The sequence below is a fragment of the Eptesicus fuscus genome, chromosome 1 (genome assembly GCF_027574615.1).
Source record: "Eptesicus fuscus isolate TK198812 chromosome 1, DD_ASM_mEF_20220401, whole genome shotgun sequence".
In the NCBI taxonomy this organism is placed as follows: domain Eukaryota; kingdom Metazoa; phylum Chordata; class Mammalia; order Chiroptera; family Vespertilionidae; genus Eptesicus; species Eptesicus fuscus.
The window spans coordinates 28,165,721-28,181,496 of record NC_072473.1 but is presented as its reverse complement, the minus strand read 5'-3'; positions in this window follow the sequence as shown (position 1 = coordinate 28,181,496).

The window sequence follows — 15,776 nt, the reverse complement described above, 5'->3', positions numbered from 1 at the left end:
ACATAAATGGAAGGATGTGCAGTGCAAACGTATTGGTAGACTTAATATTGTTAAGATGACACTAACCAAAGTTATCTACAGATTCAATGGAATTTCTAATATCAGTGACAACTTTTTTTTTATTGATTTCAGAGAGTAAGGGAGAGGGAGAGAGAGGAAAACATCAATAATGAGAGAGAATTATTGATTGGCTGTCTCCTTCATGCCCCACACTGGGGATTGAGCTTCCAACCCAGAAATATGCCCAACGAGGAACTGAACCATGACCTCCTGGTTCATAGTTGACACTCAACCACTGAGCCATGCCAGCCGAATCAATGACAACTTTTTAAGAAATGGAAAAATCCATTCTAAATTTTATATGGAATCACAAGAGACATCAAATAGCCAAAACAGTCTTTAAAATAACAACTTTGAAGGACTCACAGTTCCTGATTCAAAACTTATTACAAAGATACAGTTACCAAAATAGTGTGGTACTAGCATAAAGGCAGACATATAGACCAATGGAATATAATAGACAATCAAATAATAACCTTTCATATAAATGGTCAGATTATTTCAGCAATGGTTCCAAGTCCATTCAATGTTGAAAAGAATCTTTTAAACAAATGGTGCTGGAAAAACTAAATATCTACATTCAAAATAGTGAAGTCAGATAATTACTCTTCCACAAAAATTAATGAAAGAACTAAATATAAGTGATAAAACTATAAAATTCTTAGAAGACAACATAGGAGAAAAGTGTTATGACATTGGATTTGGCAATGGTTTCTTGGATATGATACAAAAAGCTTAAGTGAGCAAAAAAAGAAGAAAATAAATTTGTATCAAGTAAAAACAAAACACTTTTGTGCATCAATGGAAACAATCAACAGAATGAAAGGCAACCTATTGAATAGGAGAAAATATTGCAAATAATATATCTAACAGGGGATTAATGTCCATTATATATAAAAACTCCTAAAACTCAACAATAAAAAGACAAACAAGTTAAATAATGTAAGAAGGGCTTGAATAGACATATGTCAAAGGAAACATACAAATGGACAGTAAACACATGAAAAGATGACCAATATCACTAATTATTTAAAATGCAAATCAAAATTACAATGGGATACAAATTCACTTCCATTAAGATGTTTATTATTTAAAAACAAAATTCAAATGTCGGTGATGATATAAATTAGAACATTTATGCAATACTGATGGGAATGTAAAATGGTGTACCTGCTATGAAAAACAGTATAACATGTCCTCAAAAAAATTAAATGTAAAATTACTGTGAGATCCAGAGTTCCACTTCTGGGTATATACCCTCAATAATTGAATATAGATTTTTTAAAAGATATTTGTACACTGATGTTTGTAGCATTGTTTATGATAGTGAAAACATGGGCGTAATCCAAATGTACATTTTTGGATGAATGAACAAAATATGGCATATATGTGAATATTATTAAGCTTAAAAATATTTTGTTTTGGGGTGAAATAGGAATTTTAGGGGTGAAATAGGCAGGTTTAGGAAATTTTAAAAATTAAAAGGTCCATGGAAAAAACACACAGGGCTATAGAGTTGCAAAAGGGCACATTTTTATAAGACAAGGGAGCCAGGAGCAGTTACATTTCCAAAAGACGAGTGGCAACAGTTACATTTACATAAGATAAGGGAACTGTGAGTAACAGAAAGTCTATATTTATAAATTAAAGAAGGAAGAAGAAAGCCCAGAGGGAATAGGAGAACAATTAGGGAGGAGGGCCTCACATGGCCCATATGAGATTTAACCTTTGAGCTCAGGAGTTACTATAGTAACCAATTCAAAGGGGAATAGTGACCAATCAGAAGGGATATCAAGGCACCAAGAACTGCAGCCTTTATAAACCTTAGGGAAAAGGGACTCAGTGGGACTCTTTCCCCTTCCCCACTTGGGAGTCTGTACTTGTTCTTCAATAAATTTCCACCTTTGCTATAAAAAATGTTTTTGAAACATGCTACAATATGGATACATATTAAATACTGGAGGTCTGGTGCACAAAATTCATGCACAGGGTGGGGGGTGTCCGTCAGCCCAGCCTGCACCCTCTCCAATCTGGGACCCCTCAAAGGATGTCCAACTGCCTGTTTAAGACCGATCCCACAATCCAGGACTGCTGGCTCCCAACTGCTTGCTTGCCTGCCTGCCTGCCTGCCTGATTGCCCCTAACCACTTCTACCTGCCTGCCTGATTGCCCCTAACCACTTCTGCCTGCCAGCCTGATCACCCCCTAACCACTCCCCTGCCAGCCTGATTGAAGCCTAACTGCTCCCCTACAGGCCTTATTGCCCCTAACTGCCCTCCCCTGCCAGCTTGGTCATCCCTAACAGCCCTCCCTGGCCAGCCTGATTGCCCCTAACTTCCCTCCCCTGCCAGCCTGATTGATGCCAAACTGCTCCCCTGCCAGTCTGATTGCCCCTAACTTTCTTTCCCTGCAGGCCTGGTCTCTCCCAACTGCCCTCCCCTGCAGGCCTGGTACTCCCCAACTGCCCTCCTCTGCCGGCCTGGTCACCCCTAACTGCCCTCCCCTGCAGGCCTGATCGCCCCCAACTGCCCTCCCTTTCAGGCCTGGTCCCTCCCAACTGCCCTCCCCTGCTGGCCATTTTGGGGCGGCCATCTTGTGTGTTGGAGTGATGGTCAATTTGCATATTACCTCTTTATTATATAGGATATTATGCTAAGTGAAAGAAACCAGTCACAAAAAGATAACAGTGTCTGATTCTACTTACATGAGGTATTTAGAGTAGTTAAATACATAAAGACAGGTCGTAGAATATAACTTTCTAGGCACTGGGAAATGGTAAAATAGAGATTTGCTATTTAATAGATATGAAGTTTTTAATTTTGCAAGATGAAAATAGTTCTGGAGATTGTTTGCAATCTGATGTGAATGTATTAATTAACACTACTGACCTATACACCAAAAAATGAATGATTAACACATATACACAGTCAGCAGGGCAGTGGTAGCCAGAGGGAAAGGGAGTGAGGGCTAGGTGGAGGTAGGAAAGGGGGCAAAAATGGAGACTGAAAGAGACTGTTTGGAAAAATGGGTGTAGTGTGCAGATTAAGTTTTATTGAGTTGTACACTTGAAACCTATATGGTTTTGTGAACCAATGTCACACCAATAAATTAAAATTAAAAATAAATAAAATAAGTGAATGAATAGAAGAGTAAATTTTATGCTATGTGAATTTTACCATAATTTTAAAAAAGCTAATGTGAGGACTTTTGTTGGTTCTCCAACCATTCTATTATAGGCATTTCTGTTTGTAATTGTGGTTTTCTTGTTCTGGGAAGATGCACAATTCCCTCTCTAAATAGATGCCCAAAGTTTTCTGGAATGCCTGCATACTTGAATGTATGTTCCACTAGTTACTGGCACAAAGCAAAAGTGTTTAAAGCATGAAATCTAGAATTAGTCTACCTGTATTTCAGTTCTGATTCTACCATCTGGGCATGTAACTCTACGTAACTGTACACTTCTTTCAACTGAAAAAAAAAAAAAAGCATGACATGCCAAATAAATTTAGTGTAAAGAAAATCCCACATATAGATATAACAAAGTAAGTATATAAATATACATTCTATAAGTCTTGAACCTCCTCAGCCTCCTTGATAATATTAAAATAGGATTACAGTGGAAGAACACTGATGAAGGAATTTATTTGAAAAATGGACAAGTTTGACTTTAAGAAAACTTTGAAATATATTTTGTACAACTGGGAAACAGAACAACTAGAGGCTCACTCACATCTAAGAAAAACTAACCTATTTCAGCAAAATAATGGTGGCTGTATTGCTTTAGACCTTCATGCCTCCTACCCATACAGATGTTAAATCTTGTATTCATCTGAAGTTAAAATATTCTAATTCAATGTCTTTGGATGCCTTTTCTTATGACAGAACCACTCTATCTTGAGTACCATAGCTTTTAGTTAGTCTTGAAATCAAGATGGATGAGGACTTCAAATTTATTATTATTTTCAAGATTGTTCTGGTTATTCTGTTATAAAGAACTGGACTGGGATTTTCATAGCAATTATATTGAATCTACAGGTCAATTTGGAGAGAATTGCCATCATAACACTATTAAAATTTCTGATTCATATATACAGATGTCTTTCCATTTATATAGGTCTTTAATTTCTTTCAATTATACTAGTGACCCAGTGCATGAATTCGTGCATATTGAAAATAAATTAATTACAAAAAGTATTTTAATATCACTATTCACCCTTTCTCTATAATAGAAGTGTCAACCAAATCACAATCGACAATGACAGATCAAAACGCATGCGTGCAATTGGTGCCAGCGAGAGCTTTATGTGTATCATGCATGTGCGAATCAACTTAGCCTTTTATATATATAGAATAAACTTACTTAATCAGACGTGCTTTCTGATTTAGCTAAATTTTTCCAGCCCAGTGAAGCACCCCAACTTCTCTTTCAGGTAATTGTCAGCAACACAGCAGTAAATATCGACACGAAGCAGATTATTATTGTAGAACATTTAGGGAGAACAAAGGGTAAAATATTTAACTGCAGCAGTGTTTGACTATATTCTGCACAGTGACAAAACCTGAAGTCATTTTCAAGGTCCACCATTTCTTACTTCTTTCAGTTGGGTCAAATTTCTAAGCTTTCTAAATCTCCATTTTCCAGCTAATGAAAAGAAAATAGGATTCCACCGAGTCTCCTATCTACCTATTCCAGGACTTTTTTTTTTTTTTTTTTAAATATATATGTTATTGATTTTTTACAGAGAAGAAGAGAGAGGGATAGAGAGTTAGAAACATCGATGAGAGAGAAACATCGATCAGCTGCCTCCTGCACACCCCCTACTGAGGATGTCCCTGCAACCAAGGTACATGCCCTTGACCGGAATCGAACCCGGGACCCTTGAGTCCGAAGGCCGACGCTCTATCCACTGAGCCAAACCGGTTTCGGCTATTCCAGGACTTCGGTGAGGATCAAATGAGATGAAGCATGGGAAAACGCTTCAAAGACATTTGATTAAAGTGTAAAATGTTTCCACCTGGCTATAAAGCAAGTTGTGTTCCTGAGCTGAAGAAACTGAAAGGAGGTTAGTTGCTAGGGAGAGGAAGCTGAGCATTGCTATGTGGCATCATTACCAGGCGCACACAGCCACCGTTTCCAGGCTGTGCTGCATTTTGCGCCATGGGGTCTAGGCAGCCTTGGCTGCAATTTGGTGGGCTGTTGCTCTGGGGTGGTGGTGGGGCCTGTGTCCCACTTGGGGGAAGTTGAGTGTTGCTTTGTGGGTGCCAGGTCCACGGTGCCATTTCTCTGTAAATGGCCAGTGTACATCACGGCAACTCCTGTGTTGAGTGTCTGCCCCATGATGGTTAATGTGCATCATAGCAACTGGTCAGATGGTCAGATACTTAGCATATTAGCCTTTTATATATATAAGCATTTTAGTGTACAAAGTATTAATTTTCTATTAGAATAAAATTAATTAATATATTAGTATTTCATTATCTTTCATGCTATTGTAAAGGTAATTGTTTTCTTTAGGTTTTTATTTTTAGATTAGTGGACTGGTGTATGAAATTTGTGCACATTAAAAGGGAATTAATTAGAGGAAATATTTTAATATTGCTATTTGTCCTTTCTCTATAATAGAAGTGTCAGAGATGAAAGAAAATTAGTAAAATGTATATGAAAATCTCTCTCCTGTCAGAGTCTGGGGCGTGCCATGGGATCCAGAGTCAAGTCCCCAACGACCCATGGGCACCTCGAAATCGCGCGAGACCCAGACCCGGCCGGCCTCACCCCCGTCAAGTCCCACAGGGCAGGGGGCACAGCCTCAAGTCCCTCAGCCTGGCGCCGGGTGGGGGTAGCGGCCTCAGGCCCCCTGGCCCGGCCTCAGGTCCCCATTCCCTGAACAAGGGCACGAGGGCATGATGACCATTTGCACATTAGCTCTTTATTATATAGGATTATTCATTGCTAGTATATAGAAATACAACTCCTTTTTGGATATTAATGTTGAAACCAAAATGCAGTGGTCATGTCTGAGCATTTTATCTTTCAAAATCAAAGAATGAATTCACAGACAAAGACAGCAAGCAGAAGCAAAGTTTATTGAGAGACAGACAGACTCTCTGCAGCAAGAGGTGGCAGGAATGGGGTCCAAAGTCGGTTACCACTGAAGCTCTTTGTCTAGGGATATACGTATACCTTGCTAGCTTTTGATTGTTATTTTCAAGGTATTCCATGTAATATTCAATCATTTCTGAACTTGAGTTCCCATCAGCAGGATGGACCTGATTTGGGACTGTTACTTCAAGTGTGGGGTGACATAACTGTCCCCTCCCAGCTGGGCTCAGTCATCCCCACCCCACTGGGTTCAGCCCTAGGTCATCCTGTTTGTTCCACTGATTTTCTCTGGAATCAGGTGTGGCCAGCAGTAGCCAGCAAGCTGCCTCATGTCACTCCTAGACTTCTCCATTTAGCTACCCCACTCTAGCTCCTATCCCTAACTGCCTTGTCTCCATCTATCTCCTCAATATTATACCCTGCCACTTTGCTGAGTTTTATATTATCTCTAGTAAGTTCTTGGTTGATTCTTCATGACTTTCTACATATAAGTTCATGTCATCTGCAAATAGATATTTTTACTCATTCATTTCCTATCTAGATACCTTTTGCTTATTTTTATTTTTATTTTTAAAAACCACCAGCACAATAATGGATAAAAGTAGTGGGAACAGGCACCTTATCCTATTTCAGATCTTACGGAGAAAGCTTTCAGTCTTTCACCATTAAGTATGATTTTAGCTCTGAGTTTTGCATAGATACCCTTTATCAGCTTGAGGAATTTCTCTTCAAGTCATAGTTGTTGAATGTTTTGTTATTAAGAAAGTGTGTTGGATTTTCTTACCATACAATTGCTCATAAAATTCCCTATAAGCATTTTATTTCTCTAAAATTATAAGATAGTAAGAAGCTAGGAAAATTTTATGACAAGAGGAATAGGGAAACTGAGGGAGGAAAATTAAACAAAGCCAAAAAACTTTGCAGGCTGTTTGGAACAGAATCTTATCTTGAATACAAAGGGTTAAAACATCTTCTTACAAAGAATGTAGGAGAGAAGGAGGAAGGGAAGAAGGAGAGGAGGAGGAGGTATATTAATTCAACTTCACTAACCAGAGACTACTTAGTGCAAATGATCCTGAAGCTGTTAAAATAGCAAGGAGGAGGGGGAAAGAAAAGGGCACTCTATCTCACCACACTGTTTAAACAAGAGAAGCCAACAGTCACTGAATTTAATTGCCAGATGCTTCTCATAAATTGTGGAAAAGTGGGAGCACTTGAGATCTTGCTTCCCAGCTTGTCATCAATTTGGCTCAAATAAACTCTTATAAAAATTTTTTAAAAAGTGGAAAAGCCATAACAAATAAAAGTTAGGACCTTCAGAATTAATCTGTACCAGGATATCTAGCTGGGGAAGAAAAGGGGCCACATGCTATCCTAACTCAGTCAAGGCCTGTGTGGCGGCCTTGCAAACTCAGAGACTTAAGGTAACTACAAGGGATGATCTGAAATTAAAACTTTTTATTTTTATTTTATTTTTTTTTCTTTTGTGTTTTTTTTTCATTTTTTTATTAAGGTATTATATGTGCACATATCTTACCGTTGCCCCCCCTACCCCGCTCCCATATATGCCCTCACCCCCCAGACTTTTGCGTCCATTGGTTATGTTTATATGCATGCATACAAGTCATTTGGTTGATCTTTTATCTTCCCCACCTCTCCCTAATCTTCCTGCTATAATTTGACAGACTGTTTGATGCTTTACTGACTCTGTATCTATCTTTTTGTTCAAGTTTATAATGTTCTTTATTATCCATAAATGAGTGAGATCATGTGGTATTTTTCTTTCATTGATTGGCTTATTTCACTCAGCATAATGTTCTCCAATTCCATCCAGGTTGCTGCAAATGGTAAGAATTCCTTCTTTTTTATGGCAGCATAATATTCCATTGTGTAGATGTACCATAGTTTTCTGATCCAGTCATCTGCTGATGGGCACCTAGACTGTTTCCAGATCTTAGCTATTGTAAATTGTGCTGCTATGAACATAGGGGTGCATATATCCTTTCTTATTGGTGTTACCAGTTTCTTCGGATATATTCCTAGGAGTGGGATTACTGGGTCAAATGGGAGTTCCATTTTCAGTTTTTTGAGGAAACTCCAGACTGTTCTCCACAGTGGCTGCACCAGTCTGCATTCCCACCAGCAGTGCACGAGGGTTCCTTTTTCTCCGCATCCTCGCCAACACTTGTCGTTTGTTGATTTGTTGATGATAGCCATTCTGACAGGTGTGAGATGGTACCGCATTGTTGTTTTGATTTGCATCTCTCGGATAATTAGTGACGTTGAGCATGTTTTCATGTGTCTCTTGGACTTCCTTCTGTCTTCTTTGGAAAAGATTCTATTTTGGTCCGTTGCCCATTTTTTTATTGGATCATTTATCTTCCTTGTATTAAGTTGTATAAGCTGCCTATAGATGTTGGAGATTAAACCTTTATCAGTGATGCCATTTGCAAATATGTTCTCCCATGCAGTGGGCTTTCTTGTTATTTTGTTGATAGTTTCTTTTGCTGTAAAAAAGCTTTTTATTTTGATGTAGTCCCATTTGTTTATGTTCTCTTTAGCTTCCATTGCCCTAGGGGCAGTATCGGTGAAGAAGTTCTTTTGGCATATGTCTGAGATTTTGCTGCCTGTGGATTCCTCTAGTATTTTTATGGTTTCCCATCTTATGTTTAAGTCCTGTATCCATTTTGAGTTTATTTTTGTGTATGGTGTAAGTTGGTGATCTAGCTTCATTTTTTTGCATGTATCTGCCCAATTTTCCCAACACCATTTATTGAAGAGACTTTCTTTATTCCATTGTATGTTCATGCCTCCTTTGTCAAATATTAATTGAGCATAGTGGTTGGGGTCAATATCTGGATTCTCTATTCTGTTCCATTGATCTATATGTCTGTTCTTGTGCCAGTACCAGGCTGTTTTGAGGATAGTGGCTTTGTAATACAGCTTGAAATCTGGTATTGAGATCCCTCCTACTTTATTCTTCTTTCTCTGGATTGCTGTGGCTATTCGGGGTCTTTTTTTTTATTCCAGATGAATTTTTGGAAAGTTCTTTCAAGGTCTGTGAAATATGCCGTTGGTATTTTAATGGGGAGTGCATTGAATCTATAGATTGCTTTGGGTAGTATGGACATTTTAATGATGTTGATTCTACCAATCCATGAACATGGTAGGTTCTTCCATCTGTTTACGTCTTCCTCTATCTCTTTTTTCAGTGTCCTGTAGTTTTCCGTGTATAAGTCTTTTACCTCCTTAGTTAAGTTTATTCCTAGGTATCTTAATTTTTTTGGTGCAATGGTAAATGGGATTGACTTTCTGGTCTCTCTGTCTGTAAGTTTACTATTGGTGTATAGAAAGGCCATAGATTTCTTGGCATTAATTTTGTATCCTGCTACATTGCCAAATTCATTTATTAAGTCTATTAGTTTTTTGACGGAGTCTTTCGGATTTTTTATGTACAATATCATGTCGTCTGCAAATAAAAACAGCTTTACTTGTTCTTTTCCAATTTGGATGTCTTCTATTTTTTTTTCTTGTCTAATTGCAATGGCTAATACTTCCAGTACTTTGTCAAACAGGAGTGGTGAGAGTGGGCATCCCTGTCTTGTTCCTGTTCTTAGGGAAAATCATTTTAGTTTTTGTCCATTGAGTATGATGTTTGCTGTGGGTTTATCATATATAGCTTTTATTATATTGAGGTATGATCCTTCTATTCCCACCTTGTTGAGAGTATTTATCAAGAATGGGTGTTGGATTTTGTCAAATGCTTTTTCTGCATCAATTGATATGACTATGTGATTTTTATCTCTCAATTTGTTATGTGATGTATCACATTTATTGATTTGGGGATATTGTATCATCCTTGCATTCCTGGGATAAATCCTACTTGGTCATGGTGTATGATCTTTCTGATGTACTGCTGGAGCCGATTTGCTAGAATTTTGTTGAGGATTTTGGCATCTATGTTCATGAGGGATATTGGTCTGTAATTCTCTTTCATTGTGTTGTCTTTATCTGGTTTTGGTATTAGGGTGATGCTGGCTTCATAGAAGGAGCTTGGAAGTGTTCCTTCATCTTGAATTTTTTGGAATAGTCTGAGGAGGATAGGTTTTAGTTCTTCCTTGAATGTTTGGTAAAACTCTCCTGTGAAGCCGTCAGGCCCCGGGCTTTTTTTTGCTGGAAGCTTTTTGATGACTGCTTCAATTTCATCCATAGTTACTGGCTTATTGAGCTGTTTAGATTCTTCCTGATTGAATTTTGGAAGGTTATATTTTTCTAGGAATATGTCCATTTCCTCCAGGTTGGCCAGTTTGTTGGAATAGAGTTGTTCATAGTATTCTGTAACAATCCTTTGTATCTCAGTGGGGTTTGTTGTTATTTCACCTCTTTCATTTCTGATTTTGTTTATTTGGGTCCTCTCTCTTTGCTTCTTGGTGAGCCTGGCTAGAGGTCCATCAATCTTGTTTATCCTTTCAAAGAACCACCTGTTGGTTTTGTTGATCTTTTGTATGGTTTCTTTGGTCTCTATGTCATTTATCTCCGCTCTGATACTTGTTATTTCCTTCCTTCTGGTTACACTGGGCTTTTCTTGCTGCTCTTTTTCTAGCTCTTTGAGTTGTAGGGTTAGGTAATTTATTACCATTGTTTCTTGTTTTTTACAATAGGCTTGTAGATCTATGAACTTCCCTCTCAAGACTGCTTTCGCTGTGTCCCATAGATTTTGGATTGTTGTGTTTTCATTGTCATTTGTTGCCATGATGTTTTTTATTTCTTCCTTGATCTCTCCGGTGACCCAGTCCTTGTTTAATAGCATGCTGTTTAGTATCCATGTGTTTGATTTCTTTGGATTGTATTTATTGTAGTTGATTTCCAGTTTTATGCCACTGTGATCTGAGAAGATGCTTGATATGATTTCTATCTTCTTGAATTTGAAGAGACTTTGCCTGTGACCCAGCATATGGTCTATCTTTGAAAATGACCCATGTGCACTTGAGAAGAATGTATATTCTGTGGCTTTGGGGTGAAATGTTCTGAAGATGTCAATTAATTCCATCTGGTCTAGTGAGTCATTTAGGATTGATGTTTCTTTGCTGATTTTTGTTTAGAGGATTTGTCCAATGGTGATAGTAGGGTATTAAAGTCTCCTACTATGATTGTATTGCTATTAATCTCTCCCTTGATATCTTTCAAGAGGTTTTTTATGTGTTTGGTTGCTCCTATATTGGATGCGTATATGTTTACCAGAATTATTTCTTCTTGTTGGATTTCTCCCTTTAATATTATGAAGTGGCCTTCCTTATCTCTTGTTATGGCATTTACTTTGAGGTCTATTTTGTCAGATATAAGTATTGCTACCCCAGCTTTTTTTTCATTTCCATTTGCCTGAAAGATATTTTTCCATCCCTTCACTTTCAATCTGCATGAGTCTCTTGTTCTGAGGTGGGTCTCTTTGTAGACAGCATATATATGGGTCATGTTTTTTTATCCATTCAGCCACTCGATGTGTTTTGATTGGAGCATTTAGTCCGTTTACATTTAAAGTTATTACTGAAAGGTATTTGTTTGTAGTCATATCTATTTTTGTGTCTGTATTCCTTCTTACCTGTTTATTTCTTCTTTTTACAGTATTCCCTTTAGCATTTCTTGCATTGCTGGTTTGGTGGTGATAAACTCCCCGAGCCTTTTTTTGTCTGCGAAGCTCCTGATTTCCCCTTCAATTTTGATTGACAGTCTTGCTGGATATAGTATTCTTGAATTCAGTCCTTTGCTTTGCAACACTTTGTATACCTCCTTCCATTCACTTCTAGCTTGTTGTGTTTCTGTTGAGTAATCATTTGACAATCTGATGGGTGTTCCTTTGTAGGTAACTCTCTGTCTCTCTCTTGCCACCTTTAAGATTCTCTCTTTATCATTTATATTTGCCATTGAAATTATGACATGTCTTGGTGTGGGTCTTTTGGGGTTGATCCTGCTTGGGACTCTCTGTACTTGTGTAACTTTTATCTTTCCCATATCCGGGAAGTTTTCTGTCATTATTTCTTCAAATAGATTTTCTAATCCCTGCTGCTCTTCTTGTCCTTCTGGCAGCCCTATTATATGCATGTTACTTTGTTTCATGTTGACCCGAAGCTCCCTTAGGCTTTCCTCCTGCTTTTTAATTTTTTTCTCCAATTGCTGTTCAGATTGAGCTTGTTTCTGAACCTGATCTTCTAACTCACTAATTCGGTCCTCTGCTTCTTGTAGTCTACTGTTGAAACTTTCCATGGTGTTTTTGATTATAGTTATATCACTTTTCATTTCTTCCTGATTCTTGCATAAGTTGTTGATTTTCTCATCCATCCGATGTATAAATTCCATGACCATTACTCTGAACTCCTTTTCGGTCATGTTGCAAGCTTCAGTTTCACTAATTTCCTTTCTTGGCGACTCCACATTTTCTTTCCTCTGTGAGTTATTTCGTTTCCCCATTCTGGCTATCACCAGAAAGCTCAAGCTTCCGTTTGCATGGACCTGGGCCATGTGCTGTGGGGACTTCACTCCACCCAAGTTTCACTGAAGTGCTCTGACACTAGGACGTGTGGCTGCCTTTGGTTGGTGGGAATCAGACTTGCCCTGGGTCAGTGTCCCCAGTGTTCCGTGTGGTCTCGTGTGCACACTTAGAATCAGGGGCCCTGTCTGCACCACACTGTTGGTATGTGCCAAAAATGAGATCCTTAGCATGTGCCAAGAGTCAGAGTTTCCCTGTGTCTGCACCAAGAATCGAGTGTCAGAGTCTCTGTTGCCTTGTGCAGTTTCTCGTTGAGAATCAGGGTCCCTGTGTGTGCATGCACCAACAATTGGGGTCACTGGCTCTTAGTGTGAATGCGCTGTGAGTCAGGGATCCCAGGCTGCTGTGTCCAGTGTGCCAAATTCCCTAAAGTGGAGCTGCGTCTGTGTGTGCTCTCTCTACTGAGCCAAACAGGCTAGGCCTTCGCACACTCTCAAATTTCTGAAGGTGAGCTGTCTCCGTGCACTCTCCCAGATTCCCCAAAAGGGGGCGCAGTCCGTCCTGCCCGCCAAATTCCCCAAAGGGGTGCCCCTCTGTGCGCACTCTAAGATTCCCCGAAGGGGAGCTGTGACCCGCAAGCCAAATTCTCCCAAATTCCCCGAAGGGGAGCCCTCTGTGCGCACTGTCAGATTTCCCCAAAGGGGAGCTGCTTCTGTCCCGTGGGCCAAATTCCCTAAGTGGGAGCGTGTCCCTGAGCAAAGCTCTGCAGCTTGTGCGAGGGGCGGCTCTATCAGTTACTATGGCTCTATCCGCGCACCTGCGGGGAGGCGGATAGGCTCTTTACTCACGGAAATCTTCCGGGAAGTCTGGATTCTTGTTGTTTGTTGGTCTGAAGCTGTGATACCAGTTCTCTGTCCCCAGTGGCTGCAGTGTCCCGGTTGGTGTCAGAAGCCAGGATCCTAGTCTCAGGCAGCTCTGTTTCTCAAGATGGCATGGTCTCCGCGTCCGCACCAGCCGCCGAGAAGTGTCCACTTTGTGCGCGGGGCTCCGCTGTCTAGGTCTGCCCGGTTAGGCAGCCCCTTGTAAGACCTGCAGAATCTAGCTGACCCTAGCTCATACACACCCACACACACCACACACATCTACACTCTCCTCTATGGGTTCCTCACTCACACTCTCTCTCTCCCTACCTTCCTGCTGATCGCCATCTTTTTTTTGAAATTAAAACTTTTTAAATTAAAAATCAGTTTATAGTGGGTAGTCATGTCCTAGGCCAGCATCTTCCCTCACAAATAACTTTGATCTTAATGGAGGGAGGGAGCCTATTGTCTTTTTGCATCTTTAATAACATACCTTTGGAAAGTCAGGGTAACTTGTAACTTCCCTTTTTTCTGGAACCCACCCCCCCCAAACACACACAGGGCACAACCAATGAGCCAGGGCACCAGGGCAGAGACCACAAATCCCCTCATTCTCATTATTATCCTGTTAATTGTTGACATTAACTATCCTATACCCACCGATGTAAAAAAAGTATGTGACTATCATTTTATGTTTTTTCCAAGCCCAGAGGTTTCCCCACTTGCTTTCTCCTACCTCCCTAATCTATCACCAATGGATTTCCTGTAACCCACTATCCGGTTCAAGTTTCTCAGCTAGAGACTTAACCCCTTTGGACACCAGGAATTGGAAGAACACATGAGTGGCCATAGGTAGGTGGAACATGCTTTATTATGAAAAAAGAAGCTAGCAACTGGCTGGTCAGTGGCACCTTATGTACATGCTCAAACAAAAGAGGCCTTGTGCCAATTAGTGACATCTGTGATACATTAACATAAGTAGGTTATATAAGGGTGCGCTTACATAGTACATATAGTAATACTACTGTGTCATTGCCTGCACACATGTACATGGCGAGTGGGCCTTTAACCTCCAGCATACTCTGGTCAGGGCCCCCACACTCCATCCCTTACACCAGATGGTTTCTACCAGGTACCCTGCCCCATATGCCAGCTCCTTGAATACAGAATCCACAACAGCATTACAGACTGCAACATGTTATGACCAGTACTCTGGCCCCAATAGCAAAACTAAAGAATGCCCAGCACCATGCTCCTGACAGTCCATCCCACGAATCTCGGCGGGGGTCATGGGAAAGGTCTTGTGTGGCTTGTACTTCCCTGTCTATCTCTTTCAGGGCACTGGTTACATTGTCTTGATTATCAGGCACATATGTACAGCATTCTACATGTAGGATGGTACAAGTGCCCCCTTGTGCAGATGTTAACAAAATCTAGTACCATTGTATTCTGCAGTACCACTTTGCTCATTTGCATGGTTACATCCATCATTAGGAAAAGGGTTTGTCCGGTCTGATTCAAGGCTTTGGTTGTATGCTCAGTTAAGGCTGTAACTTCTAACTACCTTAATTGCTCCTCCTGCAGGAAGGAATATAGCTAAGGGGTAAAACCACCAGGGAGTCCATTTAACTCAATGCCACAGGTGGTATATTGAGTCTCAGTTATGGGGAATGTTTTCTAGAGGCTTAAGGATTCACCCAGGGATATAGGACCTACCCCAGGTACACTGTCTTATCCAATATGCTGGGCAGTAGGGCCAGCCATACCTTCTACACACCCATAAGTATCCTGGGATCATCATATCTACAGGTTTTGTGCTGATATAATGCTTTCCATTCCATTGTTTCTGGACCAGCCAGCTGACAATGCGATTCCCATCATGTCACAGCTGCTCCACTCACATGTCTGTGGGTTCGCTTAATTTTACTTGTTCCCCTAGCAGCTACCCCCATCTGTTTCAAACAGCATAACCTATAAAGGGACTAGTATTGCCATGGTCCCGTCAGATCAGAGTCTCAATGACTCAGTGTACAGGGTCCTAGGAGGTATTGCTAAAGTCTTGAGCAGCTAACCATGTCCAATTGGCAACGGTGGCCAGGTGGATGCACCATGGAAATCCACCAGCCAATCCTGGGGGAATTTCTGTGCACACCCAACCATTAAAGGCATTATGAACTCAAGCATAGGTGTGAGCCCACAACACTATGCTGTTAGCCAAGCTCACCCTGGTCAAAGGGACAAAAGAGAAACTGAGACCATCATAGGGAGATCA